We start from the raw sequence: 16,759 nt of genomic DNA, 5'->3' as shown, positions 1-16,759 counted from the left end.
AGATAATTACCAATTTTAAGTGCTGCCAGCTATAATAACTTTGTTTTAACGGGTATTTTTATTTGTTCTTTTCATGTAATGTGCTTTGCATCTCCAGGCAGTTTTCCTACATTTAGGTAAAATGTTTAGCAGGTTGTAATACTTTAATAACTTATGAAAAGGGTAAAATAAAATTTTCTTGAGTGGAACTTGGAATAATTTGAGGGACATTTTTATATACTTTTAAAAATCAGAATTTAATTGGGATGCCAGATTTATAGCAATTTGCATCTTTAATTTTCCAGATAATCTGGAGTTTAGCATTTGATAAATGATTTTTTAAAGCAGACATGAAGATTTTGTTAATTTATAATTTATTAATGTGTTATTACTATAATTAAAATGTTACAGAGAGTTTTAAATTCAGTCTTGTATAGAAAGAAATGTATTAAGCAAAATTCTGTGAATAAATATTCCCACAAAATACATCTGAATGGTTAAAAAGTACTGGAAGAAAGCTATCAGGGCTGCAACAATGAATGTCTTTTTCTTTTTTTTAGTATCAAAAATACCAATTCATAAATTTCATGTTTTCAACATAGGGAAAATGTTATCAGAGGACAATTTAAGCAGTGCACTTTACTTGGAATAATTAAGAGTTACACAGTACTGTTTCCTTATTTTAAGCTTTCTTTAATGTATTTAAGTATTTACTTTTCTTTTTTACTGCTGCTCTTATCCTTCTCGATTTTCTTCCCTTGTTCTGTTGCTTCTGTTGCATATTTTTTTTAAAGGACACGTACAGGAGCAACTGCTGCTACCCAGAAAAATTTGTGTATTATAAACAATTTCTTGGAAGAGTTTTTAATTGTTATTTGTGTGATTCTAGAGCAGATAACATTTTCCCTAAAGTTATGCTGTGAAATGCCTTTTGTTATGGTGCAGTTAAGGAATCCTAAACCTCCATTGTGACAAGCTGACAGCACAGTTTCATAGGTGCTTTTTTAACCAGTTGTGGAAATTATTCTTTCCTCAAGGAAAATATTCTCTTCTTAAATTTTTTGTGGTCATGAAATCTTAATATGAATGGATTTTAGTTCACATTTTCAGTTTTGTAAGCTCTCTCTCCCTCTCTTGCTCTCGCGTGCGTGCTTTCTCTGACACACACACACACACACACACACACACACACACACACACACACACACACACACACACACACACACACACACACCCCCCCCCCCCCCCCACCCACCCACCAAGAACACACACACACACACACACACACACACACCAAGAAAAACCTCTTAGAATGTGAATAATTTTTTTTTCTACCGGTATGTATGTTGTTATGGTAAGAATTACTTTGTATTCCATTCTTAAAGGAAAAGATTTACTGTAGCTGTGGTAGTTAGCTATTGATATTTTCTTGGAAATTGATTTTCCGATATAATTTACTCATTGACTTTTAAAGTTTATTGGCCTGAATTCCCTTGTCCTTCTTTATCCAGTACCATACTCTCACAGTCTTATTCATGTAGCCTTTGTTTGTCATAAGGTTCTATGCTGCAGCTCCTACAATAGAAGCTCCTGTGGTTGGAAAGAAAGTTCATTGTTTGCCAGTGTCAAGTGCTACTTGATTATTTGTTTAGAACAGTATTTACTTATTAATATATTTGTTCATAATGATCCCTTTTTGTTAAAATTTACAAAAGGTAGCATTTTTTTTAACTTTAAATTCAGTCTCCATCAGTGACTTCTTAAAAAGAATTTAGAAATTGAAAAAATTTTAAAGCCCAAATGCTCCAGTTTTTATTTAAAGTCAAAATTGTTAATCTGGAAAATATTATAAGTAATATTGTGCATAATGTCACTTATAATATTTATAAATTTATATAAAGATACCGAGTAGTGTAAGTAGGACATAAAATCACATTAGATGTTTAAATGTGTAGCTGAAACTGCTGACAGCTGAATATTATGGAGACAAAATAAAGATTGAAACCCTAGTTATCAAGTTGGTTCTAGTTTTCTAGAAACTTTGTAAATACTTGTTTTTAAGTAAGATCACAGTTAGGTATATAGAAAGCAGTATACTCTGAAATTTCACTTTAGTGCCACTCTCTTCTTTATAATGGGTTTATTGCCAATTTTGACTCATGCTGATCTGATTTTTCCGCCCCCAGAATGTATAAAAGAGTGTAAGGATGTATATGAGTACAATTATTCTGTCTTCTTTTGGCTCTTTCCCAGAGAAATAAACTAAGAATAATTTTAATCTGTATTTCAGATCTGGTCCTAAATCAGATGTAGATTGTGTTTTAAGAGTAATGTTTGTGATAGAAATATAGATAATGGTTTCTCTAACTCATTTTTTGGTAGTAGCCAAACAACTAAAAAGTCATGTTGTTAACTGTTGGATACTATGTAGGTTTTGATTGTTTCTTAGTGCAAGTTTTCTATTTCTTTTGGATATTATACAATTAATTTCAGTTTTCACCTACTAAACCGTGTACTGGAATGTAGCCCCGAAATGCCTGAGGGAGCATATATGCAGTATGTATCTTGAGTTAATGAAAATACCAGATTTTTTTCAAAGTTTGCTTTCTAAATTTGGATTTAGTGGAGTTTAAAAGCAGTTGTTTAACATTATAGCAAGACACAAGGATATTCCTTTAGTTGAAAAAGGAATTTAATATAAATATTAATAATAATAATTTAATGTAAATATTACCTAATTTAATTTACTAACATAGAATTGAAGAAGGGAAATTACGTTTGAACAAAACATGAAACTTTTTTAAAATTCAAGAAAAATTGACTTAACCATTTGATTGACATCCATGTTATTATACATTGATATTAATAGTCATCTTACATTTCCACAGAGAAAGTTTCCAGATAAGTCAGATTATTAAGAATTTTATAAAACTGCATAGAGATACATATTGCTCTAAATACAGTACAACTTGTTAGTTGCAGGAAGCATTTTAGTTCATTTGGGCTGTTTTCTTGCATTCTGATTTATCTTGAGGTTAACTCAGAACATATTGACAATGGGTGGTTAAATGTGACGTGTACCTTGTTCATGTACAGATATTTTCTAAGTTTAAAAAAATAATCTAGCATGCCAGTATTTTGCCTTTGGCCCATTCCCCTTTATTTCTGAAGTACGTAACTTCTGATCTTTTTCTTTGCTATATTATGAGAAATATTATGGTAGTTATATCATCTGTGTTATTGTCCCCTTTTCTTCTCTACCCAGATTTTTTCATTCCGAAAGTCAATTGTTACTTGATTTATATATATATATATATATTTATATATATATATATATGAAATTACTACTTAGTGTAGTAGTGATCCTTATTCAGGAACAGCTGGTAAAAAATTTTTTTGTAATAATAGGTAATACTCGGTTTCCCTGGTGGTTTAGCTGGTAAAGAATCTGCCTGCAATGTGGGAGACCTGGGTTCGATTCCTGGGTTGGGAAGATCCCCTGGAGAAGGGAATGGCTACCCACTCCAGTATTCTGACCTGGAGAATTGCGTGGACTATATAGTCCATGGGATTGCAAAGAGTCAGACACAACTGAGCAACTTTCACTAAACAATACTACAAATAAACCATATTCTATGAATGCTGTGCTTAAGCTAGGGATATTCTTTTCAAATCACAGAATTCCTGTATTGAATCAGAAATACCTTGTCTTTTAAGTTGTCTGATTCTCTATGGAAAGTAAAAGACATCAAAGAAAATCAGATTTGATAATGTTTAGTTTTAGTCAAAAATGCAACGTTACTATACTTAGGGGAATTGGCATATTTTCAGATATTTAAGCCATCATTAATTTTAGACCAATAGCTAATAAGATAAATTGTTGGTTGCTTGTTGGTTGCATGGCATAAACTCACATCCCAGAAAGAAACGAAATTTTAAAAAGTGATATTATATTATCTGTTAACCAACTTTGTGGTTCTTAACTCTGCTCTGGACTGTGTGGCATCTTCCAGGATTGTAAGTCTTATAATCAGAAGTGACTAATTTCTTCTGTTACTAGATTCTCATGACTTCCTTTTTCATTTAAAATGCTGAGATTGGTAAGTATTGATGATTTCTGTTTATAAACTTAAAAGAGTTCTCTGGGCAACCTGTTACCAGTGAATCTGGTGCCAGCATCTTGAAAAGGTTTTGTTGTTAGTCAAAAGCATTTTGAGCATCTGTGTGCATTTAATACAGTTAGCAGATCCTATAGAGAGATGCAAGAGATTTGGGGATTTGATGATGATATTGATCTCCATTACATTTTATTGCTTTGTAATGACTGTGAGTTTCCTTATTTGAAAATCATGATAATAATGAATTTTTACCTCTACTGCTCTAGAGGTTCATGGTTTCCTCAGCTCTTCTGTAATACTTTTTAATTTCCTCTATTAGAAAGGGTTTTCCTGGTATCAAAAGCATCAGTCACAAGAAATAGAGAAAATGTTTTGGGAACAACTTGTATGCTCTAAAGTAGAACAATTCATTATTAATATTTTAATAAATAAGACCTCCAAATGATCTCGCCAAATTATCCCACTATTTAGAAGTAGAAAATAAGAGAAGAATTCTTTCAGGGAACCTTGTCATATCCACCTTATGTCTAGAAGTTGACAGAACATTACAGTAAAACAGAATTATCTGAATTCTGAAAGGTTACCATGAATTAATTTATGTGATAGTTTCTTTATTTTTGTATACTCATTGCCGCAAAAATTGAATAAAAATATTAAAACTGCAGTAGCTTAAGAAACAGCTGCTTATAGTGGTAGTGGACAAGGAGGCCTCTCCCTACTGTAACCACGAGGAAAGAGACGCACTGTGAAATTTCTAATGTAAAACCTATTTTGTAAATTTGTAATTGAAATGTGATTGGAGAGCTATTACATTTTAGGGAGGGATGATGGTCTGCCAGTGCACAATCATAACTTAAAATTTAGATTGTATTTTAGTGGCATTCCATTATGTTTTTAAAAGGAGAGTAATTAATCTTCTGAAGTGCAGTTTTCATGATGGAAGACGTATTGAGTTTTTTAGCATAGTGGTTAACAACATGGATTTTGGAGCCACAGTGCCTAGTTTTGCCATCTTCTTAATGTTGGCAATACACTTCTCTGTGCCTCGCTTTTGCCTATAAAAACAGGTAATGCTACTGCCTACCTCAAGGTTGTTGTGGGGATTAAATGGAAAGTACGTGTATGCACCAGACAGAGTAAGCACTTAATGATGTTAGTAGTTTTTGTAAATAAAAATATTTTTGCCCATCTGTGAATAAATTTTGTTATTATCTCCATTCATGAAGTATAGGAGTAATTCATAGACCTTGATTTAAGAAACCTAAGTGTAATAGAGGACAGGGTGGATTCTGATCTTCCCTCTTGCTGAAATCTGAAGATTATTTCAGCAGTTACATATTAAGCACTACTTGGTTCTGTGGACTGTTAGGGAACTAAGAATATAGAAATCAAGAATAACTGATCTCCAGGAATTTAATCTTTAGTATGTGATGCAAATAAGTAAACATATAATAAGGAGTAAAGGCTCTTGTGGAGGTAGGGAGAAGGGTCATTAAGCTCAGACTAGGCAAGAGAATGACCTTAAGTCTTTAAGAAGAAATAGATCGTAGCTCTAGGGCATATGGATTAAAAGGAAATGTGAAGCAGGAGGTTGGGAAGAGTATTCTCAGGCAGAAAACATAGCACATAGAATCATAACCCTCTTGGACAGTTGCTGTGTCTAGAGAGGTAAGCAGGTAACAAATATCGAAGGGATGTATGTACCAAACTAAGATTGAAGGATTTTTAGCAGGAAAAACACAATCAGATTCACCCTTCAGATTAGAGAGGAGACTAGTGGCAGACATATTAGAAAATTTATAATAATTCAGACAAGATGATGAGCAAAACTAAAGCAATGACAATAGAGCAAAAATGGAAGAACTTAAAAGATGTAAAGAGTAGAATTAACTCATCCTGGTAGTCACTTAGATGTAAAAGATGACAGATAAGACCAAGACAACTCCCAGCTAGTACTTTTCCCACATCTTGAAGAGTGGAATCTTGAGGACAGAATATCTTTCCCTTGGGAAAGCAATTATGCTGAAGATCTGCTGGAGAACCAGAGATAAAGAGCACCAGTTCTGACCTGCAGGATCTTAAATCGAAGCAAAGTCTTGAGAGAACCAGACAGAAACAGCTGGTGTGTGTGTGTGTGTGTCTGTTTTTAGTGTTTAGGGGTCATCTAGAAAAAAATGTGGTCAACACTATTAGAAGTATATGGTAAGTGGGCTGCACTGAACTAGGTTATTGACATCTAGGTTGGGTGACCTGGACTCCTCCACCACTAATCTTCCCCTTAACCTCAGATACCTCTTGGAGTAGGGCCATGCTTTCCTAGGTGTGTTTAGTGAAATGCTGAGACGGACACTGAAGCCTTCTTGAAGTTTTCTCTTTGAGTCATTTGTTCCGTACCCTTTCTCTGTACCATTCTACCCTTGGAAGAAGAGTATTTTTAGAAATAGACAGGAAGGATGAATCCTGCCATCCTAATGGATGCTGCTGTTGGGATGAGTAGGTTAGGCTGTGCAAGAGGACCAGAAGAGGACCAGTTCCTGGAAGACACTGGATTGCTCCTGGCTGCATTTTTATCTTTGTTAGCAATTGTTAAAGTCTGTCACACAGTCCTTTATTTCTATGGTTCTTTCCATATAAACTTATGAATTCAGTGTTCATTATCTTATGAGATTTTAAAAAGTACGTGACACAAAAAATATCTTCCCAATGAAGTCAGTTTGAGATTTAAATGCTTTTGGAGTGTCTTGATCATTTTGTAGCTGGATAACTGAAAGCAGTTGTAATTGTACAGCATTAGCAATGTAAATTTGTATTTCAGAAAATCATCAAGTTATTGTATGTCATGAACTTTTCAAAGTTAATCATTAATAATTCAAATGTTATTAAATCTGTAAATGTTAAAAGGATTCATGTCCAAGTTTTCAGAGGATAGCCATCAATGAAGTTAAACGGTATATGGTTCAACCGTTGTTAGAATTCAAACACTGCAAAAGCTAAAGGCCTTGCTAGGGTATTTGAGTATCTAAACTATTATCACTTTAGTATATAATCAGTATAAAAACTACCAATGAAGTATTTTGCATTCTTTTTCAGTCTTTGAAATTGGGTAAATCTTTTATATTTATAGCACATCTGTATTCAGAACTAGCCTTATTTTAAGTGCTCAAGAGCAACATGTGACCATTGGCTACTGTGTTAGACACACAGGTCCAGATGACTAGGAGGTGGTTTTTCTACTCTGTCCTTAACGTGAAAATATTTTTGAAAGCCTTATAATTCTGTCTCTAGAGACCTGAGTTTCTCAAAGTTGATTTAGCTACTATGCATGAGCAGAGCTGGTCTTATTTTGTTACCAAATGGAAACAGAATATCCAGCTTTCTTTCTTTCTTTTTTTTTTTTAGTGAAAAAGGCTAGAAATGTCTTAAAGGTTGATGGCCTAACGAGCCCTCTTTGTGTGCTCTCATAAATGTCACTTTTTTTTTTACCAATCAATTTTTTTAATTGAAGAATAATGACTTTACAGAATGTGGTGGTTTTCTATCATCATCAACAAGAATCAGCCATAGGTACACCCATGTCCTCTCCCTCCCATCTCCCTCCCCATCCCACCTTCTGGATTGTCACAGGGCCCCTATTGAGTTCCCTGAGTCATACAGCAAATTCCCATTGGCTATCTGTTTTCCATATGGTATTGTAAGTTTCCATGTTACTCTCTTCATACTCTCACCCCGTGTCCATAAGTCTGTTCTCTGTGTCTGTTTCTCCATTGCTGTCCTGAAAATAAGTTCACCAGTCCCATCTTTCTAGATTCCATATATATGCATCAGTATATGATATTTATATTTCTCTTTCTGACTTACTTCACTCCGTATAATAGGATCTAGGTCCATCCACCTCATTAGAACTGACTCAAATGCATTCTTTTTTATGCTTGCGTAGTATTCCATTGTATATATGTACTACAGCTTCTTTATCCATTCATCTGTCTATGGACATCCAGGTTACTTCCATGTTCTAGCTGTTGTAAATAGTGCTGCAGTGAATATTGGGGTACATGAGTCTTTTTCAGTTTTGGCTTTCTTGGGGTATATGCACACACAGGCTCTGAATAACTGGTCCAATTGATAGACAGGAATGAGTGTCTGGTGTTTTAGCCAAATGACCAATAGGAATTGTGAGTAGTGCTGATGAATAGCACTTGTCCGAGTTGTCCCCTGTGTCGAGTTCTGCGGGGACAGTTTTGTGAGTTTCTGGCCTTCTTAGCCAGTAGTTGACTTTTTACCACATCCATGCTTAAACTTCTAAGCTTGTTCACCTGATTCTCATTCACAAAACTGAATCTTCAAAATCCAGCTTGAGAGTCACCAATAGTTAATTCTAAGCTCTCTTCAATAACATATTCTCCAGTTGGTGTGGGGATTCTATGCTCTTAGTGAGCTGTTGTGCTTCCCCGGTGGCTCAGCAGTAAAGAATCTGCCTGCAGTACAGGAGACACGGGTTCAATCCATGGGTCAGGAAGATCCCCTGGAGAAGGGCATGGTAACCCACTCCAGTATTCTTACTTGGAAAATCCCATGAACAGAGGAGCCTGGCTGGCTACAGTCCATAGGGTCGCACAGAGTCGGACACAACCAGAGCGACTTAGCACACACAGCCCAGCATAGTGAGCTGTTGAAAGGAGTCAGAGGGTGGGGTTGTGAGGGAGCTTGTCTACAAGGATGGACCGCATCCAGGGAAGACACATTACACTCTTCTGCTTCAAGATCCCCATAAGCCAGTGATTCTCAATACTTGACTAAACATGAGATCAACTCAGAAGGTAGGAAGGGAAGGCGGAGGCGGCTCTTCAAAGATCCCACTGCAAAGATTCTTGAGTTGATTGTTCTGGTGTGATACTGTTGCGTAGCCAGGGTACACCCCTTATCTAGGATTTTCTCCCACCCGCAAAATAAGGGGTCAGCCCTTGAGGAGGAGAATGCCTAGCATATTGCAGACCTCTGCAACTAAGCTGTAGCTTCATCCCCTCCAATTCTTTTTCCTGCTTGACTGAACTCTTGACTCTTTAAACTAGAAAGCTGCTCCTTTATCATGCATTCTTCACAACTCTGTGGTTCATAAAATAAACTACCTTTTTCAGCAAGGCTCACATCCTTGATTTGCACAGCAGAGTTTCTGGATTCTTGAAAGCCTTTTCTGCCTCCAGGACATGGCTGTGACAGATCAAAACAAGCTCTTGTCTTTTCTTTTGGCTCTTACGAAGTCCACTTTGACTTTCGAAATTGAGCAACAATGTCTTTGTTTTAATCCTTATTGTCTCTCCCTACTGAAGCAGCAGCTGCCAGTGAGTCACTAAGTTGCCATAAGCAACCGGGAATGCAAGGAATGAAAAATGTAGCAGTTAATAATTCAAAAATAGCATTTTATTACACTCACGTCAATCACTGGAAAGTCACTGTGGTAACTGTGTGGGCATATGAGTAGCTATAGTCTTGTATAGCCTTCATTCTTAATGTTGGTAATCGTCAGTCTTCTCACCATGAAGAAGAATGTGTGGGAGTAAATTGAATGCAGGGTAAGTTGAAGTGGTTCATTCATTTAGCACATATTTAGTGAATTTGATAGATACAAGATACTATGCATGTACTGAAATATTTCCTGCCCTTAGGCAGCTATATGGTTCTGTATTCCTGTTAGAAGTTGGTAATCAGCTTTGGTGTAGCAGATACATGACTATAACATGGATGCTTAAAACCTAGTTCTTTGTCTTTGCAGTTTTATGAAGCAAGTGTAAGTTTAAGGTGTACAGCATGATAATTTGACTTATATGCATCACAAAATGACTACCATAGTAAGCTCATTAAGTATTTATCACTCATGTAGATACAAAATTAAAAGGAAAAAAATTGTGATGAGAACTCTTAGGATTTACTCTTTCCTCCATAATACATCAATATTAATTATATTTTTCATGTTGTATATAACACCCCTAATACCTATTAGTCTTATGACTGGAAGTTTCTAACTTGGTTCTTGAATAAGCATTTTTGTCAGATCTTTCACAGCATGAGATTATTAAAGTAATTAGAAAACACTTGTGCATCTGCTGGCAGTTTTGTACCTCGTGCCTGACCGTGTGTGTGTCAGTGCTGCTAAAACAAAAGTGAAAACATGAAAGTGCTATAAGCTCTGTTTGCAGTAAAGACAACCACATAGATTTGTTAACTCATTTCCATTTTTAGACATCTGTTTCCTCAAAAGGAGGAGGGTGTTATAGTTCTAATCCATTTTTTTCTCCTCACCTTATTAAAGCAGCTAATGTAATGTTACATAGTAACATGTTTTGTACAATCTGATGATTTTGGACACACACACACCTGTGAAACCATCACTAAACCAACATGAATATATTTCCATCCCCCTCAAGAGTCTCCCTCCTCAAGCCCTTTTACAGTCGGTTTCCCCCATCCACGCTTGGGCCTGCACAGCCGTTAATCTACTCGGTGCTGCTATAGATCAGACAAACGTCCAGCATGGGCTTCGTTGGCATCAGGCTTGCTTGGCTTAGCATGTTCGTGAGAGGCATCAGTGTTGTTACTTGAATCAGTTCTTTCTTATTGCTGAGTATTCTATTATATGAATATGACTATCTTGGTAGTGTGTTATCCATTCTCCTATTGGTGAGAGCTATTTCTAGTTTGGGGCTATTATGAATAAAGTGGCTATGAACATTTATATATAAATCTTTATGTGGACATGTGATTTAGTTTCTCTAACAAATACCTAGGAGTGGATTTACTGAGTTGTATGCTAAAGATTTAACTTCGTAAGATACCACCAAACCATTTCCGGAGTCGGCTGTACCATTTTACATTTCCTCCAGTAACGTAAGGGTTTATCATGTCGTTGTCAGCACATGTATTTGTCAGTCTTTTGAATTGAGACCATTCTAGTGGATATGTTGTGGTATCTTGTAGCTTAGTTTGAACTGACCCAACCACTAATCATGTTAAGCATCTTTTTATGTGCTCATTTGCCCCTCTTACATTTTTTTGGTGAAAGGTCTGCTCAAATATTTATCCTGTTTCAATAGTTTTGTTGAAGTATAATTTACAGAACCATAAAAATCTAACCCTTTGAAATGTACGAGTCCATGGCTTTTTAGTATATCTACAAAGTTGTACAATCCTCATCATACCTAATTCTGTAATATTTTCATCACCATAAAGAAAACTTTATACCGATAAGCAATCACTCCTCGTTTCTCCCTCCTCCAGCAGTTAAGCAACCACTAATATATTCTGTCTCCATCATTTCCCTTTCTAGCTTTTTCATATAAAAGGGGAATCATACAAAATACAGTCTTTTGCACCTAGCTTCTTTCACCTAACATGTTCTGGGGTTCACGCACGTTTAGCAGGTGTGAGTAACTGCCTAATTTTGCTGAATAGTGTTCTACTGTATGTATATACTGCATTTGTTCATTTACTAATTGATAAAATTTGGATTGCTCCCACTCCTTTGGCTGTTATGAATAATGCTGTTAGAAACATTCGCCTTCAGGTCTTTGCGTGAACATACATTTTTCGTTTGTCTTAGATAAGTACTTAGAAGTAAAATTGCGGGATTAGATGCATACGGCCTTCTATCCCATCCATCCTGAGATATGTTGGAGGCTTACTGTTATCTCATCCCCATATCACCATGTGAAGTTTCTGCTGTTCTGTTCACCTGTTGCTTGCCACAGCCAGTATCTCATCATCAGGTTAGCTGGAATGTTGGCCTTCTCTGGTTGCCCCCAAGATGATACTGTTTCAGCAGCACTCCTGAGCAGGAGTTTTCTCAGCATGATTTTTCCCCAAATCAGTTCAGTGCCCTCCAGGAGATGGAGCCTGCTCCACTCTGGTAGCACTACAATGCCAGCAACTTGGGAGATTTCTGGGGGCAGGTGGAGCTCCCACAGGCTGAAGTGCTGGGCTCCCACTGATTTTGCCAAGATTCAATAGGTTTTCTTAAGTAAACGTCGCTGTTTGTTGCATGCATTGGGTCAGATTCCAATTTTGAAATGACTCTTTTGATAGTTTTGTCAAGTTTTATTATTTTGTGGAGACAAAGTATGCTGTACTCGTGACACACTTATTCCTGAGGTCTTACAGGGCTGCTTATTTTAAATTGTGAAAGTGTTAAGTTGCTCTGTCGTGTCTGACTCTGTGATCCCCTGGACAATAACCCTCTGGCTCCTCTGTCCATGGGATTTTCCAGGCAAGAATTCTGTAGTGGGTTGCCATTCCCTTCTCTAGGAGATCTTCCCAACTCAGGGATTGAACCTGGGTCTCCTGCATTGCAGGCAGATTCTTTATCATCTGAGCCACGAAGAGATTATTTTTAAATTGGGTCATGCATAATCTTCTTATTGAGTTGTCAAAGTTCTTTATATGTTCTGTATACAAGACTTCAATCAGATATATGATTTGCAAATACTTTCAGTCTGTGGCTTGTCTTATTGTCTTAACAGTATCTTTGAAAGAGCAACAGTTTTCAGTTTTGATTGAAGTTCAATTTATTTTTTTCCTGTTGATGCTTTTTGTGTCCTAAGAAATCTTTGCTTAATACAAAGCCACAGAAGTTTTCCATTTAGATCTATGATACAGTTTGAAATGATTTTTGTATATGTTGTGAAAGTAAGTATTGAGGTCTATATTTATCCAGAGGACTCTCCAGCTTATTTTTGTTGATTCTCCTTTCCCTGTGGAATTAACTTTCCATTTTGTTGAAAATCAAATGGTATGTGTGGATCTATTTCTGGAGTCTCTTCTGTTGCATTGAACTATATGTCTTTACTTACGCCATTATTATACTGTCTTGATTATTACAGATTTATGTAAGTCTTATATCACTGCCTTCAGCTTTGAAAAAAATTCTGCTAGTCATAGAATTCTACATTGTCCTTTTTTGTTTTGTTTTCTGGGACTTCCTGGTGGCTCAGATGGTAAAGTGTCTACAACGCGGGAGACCCGGGTTTTGTTTTCCTTCAGTACTTAAAGATACTGCTTCATTACCTTCTGTCTTACATAGCTCAGGCAAGAAGTTTGCATCATTCTTTTAAAAAATTTTTTTAAATTGAGCCATAATTTGTATACCATAAAATTCACCATTTTGAAGTATACTATTACATGTTTTTGGTATATTCACAAGGTTGTGCGACCACCACGACTGTCTAATTTCAGAACCATTTGCATGACTCCAAAAGGAAACCCCATGCCCATTAGTAGTCATACCTCATTGTTCCCTTACCCCTGCTTTCTGTGGAGCTGCCTGTTCTGGACATTTCATTAAATGGAGTCATAGAATATGTGTTCTTTGGTTCTTTCACTTAGTATGGTGTTCTCAAAGTTCATTCTGCTGTGACATATGGCAGTACTTTTCTTTTTATGGTTGAATACTATTCTGTTGGGCTTCCCTGGTGGCTCAGGTTAAAGCGTCCGCCTGCAATGCGGGAGACCTGGGTTCAATCCCTGGGTCGGGAAGATCCCCTGGAGAAGGAAGTGGAAACCTACTCCAGTATTCTTGCCTGGCGAACCCCATGGACGGAGGAGCCTGGTGGGCTACAGTCCACTGGGTCACAAAGAGTCAGACATGACTGAGCGACTTCACTTCACTTTGCTATTCTGTTCTATGAATATACCACATGTTTTTTAGGTGGACATTGGATTGTTTGCGTTTCTCACTGTTTTGAATAGTGTCACTGCAAGCATTCATGTACAGGTCTTTTTGTAAAAGCCTATTTTTAATTATCTTTGGTATGTACCTTGTAGAATTGCTGGGTTGCATGTCAACATATGGCAACTCTGTGATTAACTCACTGTCAGCTACCAAACTTTTTCCAAAATGGCTGTGTCATTTTACATTCCCACCAAAAATGTATAAAGTTTCCAATTTCTTCACGTCCTCACCAACACCTGTTATTGTTCGTCTTTATTAATATAGCCATTCCCTGTGGCTTTGATTTGCATTTCCATATCTGTGTTCATCATCTTTTCATGTGCCTATTGGCCATTTGTATTAATATATCTTCTTTGGAGAAATGTCTTCAGATCCTTTCCCCATCTTTAAATTATTTGTCTTTTTATTGTTGAGTTTCAAGAATTCTTTTTAATATGTTCTGGATTCCTAGACCCTTATCAGATATATGATTTGTAAAGCTTTGAATGTTTTCTCCTGTGTTTTGAGTTGTCTTTTCACTTTTTTGATAGTGACTTTTGTAGCACAAAAAATTTTAATTTTGATGAAGTTCAGTTTTGTCTTTTTCTTTGGCTTGTGCATAGGTGTCATCTGTGAAACTCTTACCTAATCTAAAGTTAGAAAGATTTACAGCTCTGTTTTCTTCCAAGAATTTTACAGTTGTAGCCCTTACATTCAGGTCTTTGATCCATTTGGAGTTAACTTTTATGTAGACCAGGAGGTGCCAGGGTCCACGTTCATTCTTTTGTGTGTATGTATCCAGTTGTTCCAGCACTATTTATTTGAAAGACTATGCTTTCCTCCATCTTAATTTTTTTGAAAATCAAGTGACTATCAATATATGGAGTAATTTCTCTGTTTTATTCCATTGATCTATGTCTGTCCTTGTGCCAGTATCACACAGTCCTGATAACTATGTTTGTAATATGTTTTGAAATTGGGAATTGTTCTTGGTTAAGAAATGTTGGAAGTTTTCCCTGGCAATTGACCTAAAGATAAGGTGATACCAGTTTGTAAGTATTGGCATAGCTTTACGTTTTTGCACACAGTAAATGATGCTGTAATCCAAATGATAGGAAGATCCTTAATTGGGCATTCTTCCACAATTGAAATTGACGAATCTTTGCTTGATAGGATTTTCATAAATATTGTACTGTACCTTGTCTAGCAAGGTGAGACCTCAAACCGTGTTGAGAATTGCTAGTGTTTGAATTGTTAGCTGACAGTTAATTCAGAACAGCTTGTAAAAAATCTTCCTTTGGAGCTTTCCTGAGAGTTCCACGTTTGCAGAATCTGTAGCCACTGGAGAAGTGGAGTTTCCCTGAATGTAGCCACCTTCCTCTCTCCTGGGTTCCATCTCTTGTGGGTCGTAGAGGCCCGAGTCAAAGGGCCTCACCACTCCAGAGTAAGGTGAGGCCGGGCTGGAGGACCTTTGAAGAGAAGACTTGCGCAGCTCCCTGTCCCGCCCAGACCCTAAAGTAACCCAACATGACCTACACATGAGGGAGCATGGAACATTGGCTTGCGACACTTCCCGGAGTCCCCAGGGTGTTGTCTCCTAACTTACTGACCCAGAGGTGCTTGCTGCCATTCTGGGAAACCAGCTCGCCAACATTGCTCCCTCCCAGATGCTTTGTGTGGAGGAGTATTTCTCAGACATCTACAACTTTCATTGTAAAAGTCTGGGGAGTAGGCACTTCTTTAAAGTTGCTGGAGTGAAATACCAAGAAGGCCTGGTGGTTGTGAAGGTCTTTGCAGTTCAGGATCCCACGTTGCCTCTAAGCAGCTCTAACAAGAGCTTGAGGAACTGTAAATCTGGCTTCGTTCTGCACAGAACTGTCTGTCTTTCTAGAAAGCAGCAGAAAAAGCATCTGAGAAGGCAGCCATGCTCTTCAAGCAGTATGTGCAAGATGACCTCTATGATCGCATCAACACTCGTCTGTTCTTAAATAACATTGAGAACAGGCGGGTGCTAATACGATCATAGAGGGAGTCTGGATCCTCACAGCTGTGGACGAAGCACACAAATCTGGAGTCGGTCATGGGGACGTCAGGACGGAGAACGTGATGGGTCCTTCTCACTGGTTTTGCCAGTTTTAAATCCACTTACCTTTCAGAGGACAACCCAGCAGATGTCAACAATTTTTTTGATACTTTACAGAGGAGAACTTGTTACATTGCTTAACCCACTGTGATGCTACTATTGTTAGACTAGCCTATGCTGGTTAGAGCTTGTGTGTGTGTGCTCAGTAGCTTCAGTCATGTCCAGCTCTTTGCAATCATATGGACTGTAGCCCACCAGACTCCTCTGTCCATGGAATTCTCCAGGTAAGAATACTAGAGTGGGTTGCCATGCCCTCCTCCAGAAGATCTTCCCAACCCAGCAGTTGAACCCATGTCTCTTGCATTGCAGGCAGATTCTTTACCCACTGAGCTACCTTATTGTCTGTGTAATAACAATGCATATTTTTGAAGTTAGTGATTATAATATCCCTTATTTTTCTCATATCTTTGAGAATTCCAAGGGTGAACTTCGTCCCTTCAACTATTTGTGTGCATTTTAATAATATTTATAGCTGATCTGTTGCTGGGACTCAAGCTTTGTGGGTACCCTCATTCTTGAAGTGACCAGAATTAAAGGAAAAGTATATAATACAGGATGTATGGTTTTACTGAGTGTATAATTTGGAGTAAGACATAACTACATTTGTGTGAATATCAGTGTATAAGTCTATTGCTGTTGACAAAAATAATATTGCTGGTAGTTCGACGTTGAAAGAAACTAGCCTCGTACGTTACTGAATTTTAAGGTCCTTTAGCTACTATGATGCTTAGGATATGTGGCTTCTTTGTGATGAGGTAGGTGTGTTATGTGACACATGTTTTATTTGTAATTCTCACTCAAAATCAGTTGATACAGATTCAT

At 37.1% G+C, this 16,759-nt stretch overlaps 1 non-coding gene across 1 annotated transcript; it reads left to right on the top strand.

The window, feature by feature from the left end:
• The first annotated feature begins 15,747 nt into the window (after window positions 1-15,747).
• Window positions 15,748-15,823, top strand: MIR2419 (microRNA mir-2419). Its single transcript, NR_031201.2, has one exon. It is a non-coding gene; the product is annotated as a microRNA mir-2419 (primary transcript).
• Window positions 15,824-16,759: the final 936 nt, after the last annotated feature.

This window comes from Bos taurus, chromosome 4 (genome assembly GCF_002263795.3).
Source record: "Bos taurus isolate L1 Dominette 01449 registration number 42190680 breed Hereford chromosome 4, ARS-UCD2.0, whole genome shotgun sequence".
Lineage (NCBI taxonomy): Eukaryota > Metazoa > Chordata > Mammalia > Artiodactyla > Bovidae > Bos > Bos taurus.
This window is presented reverse-complemented; position numbering and strand designations above follow the sequence as displayed.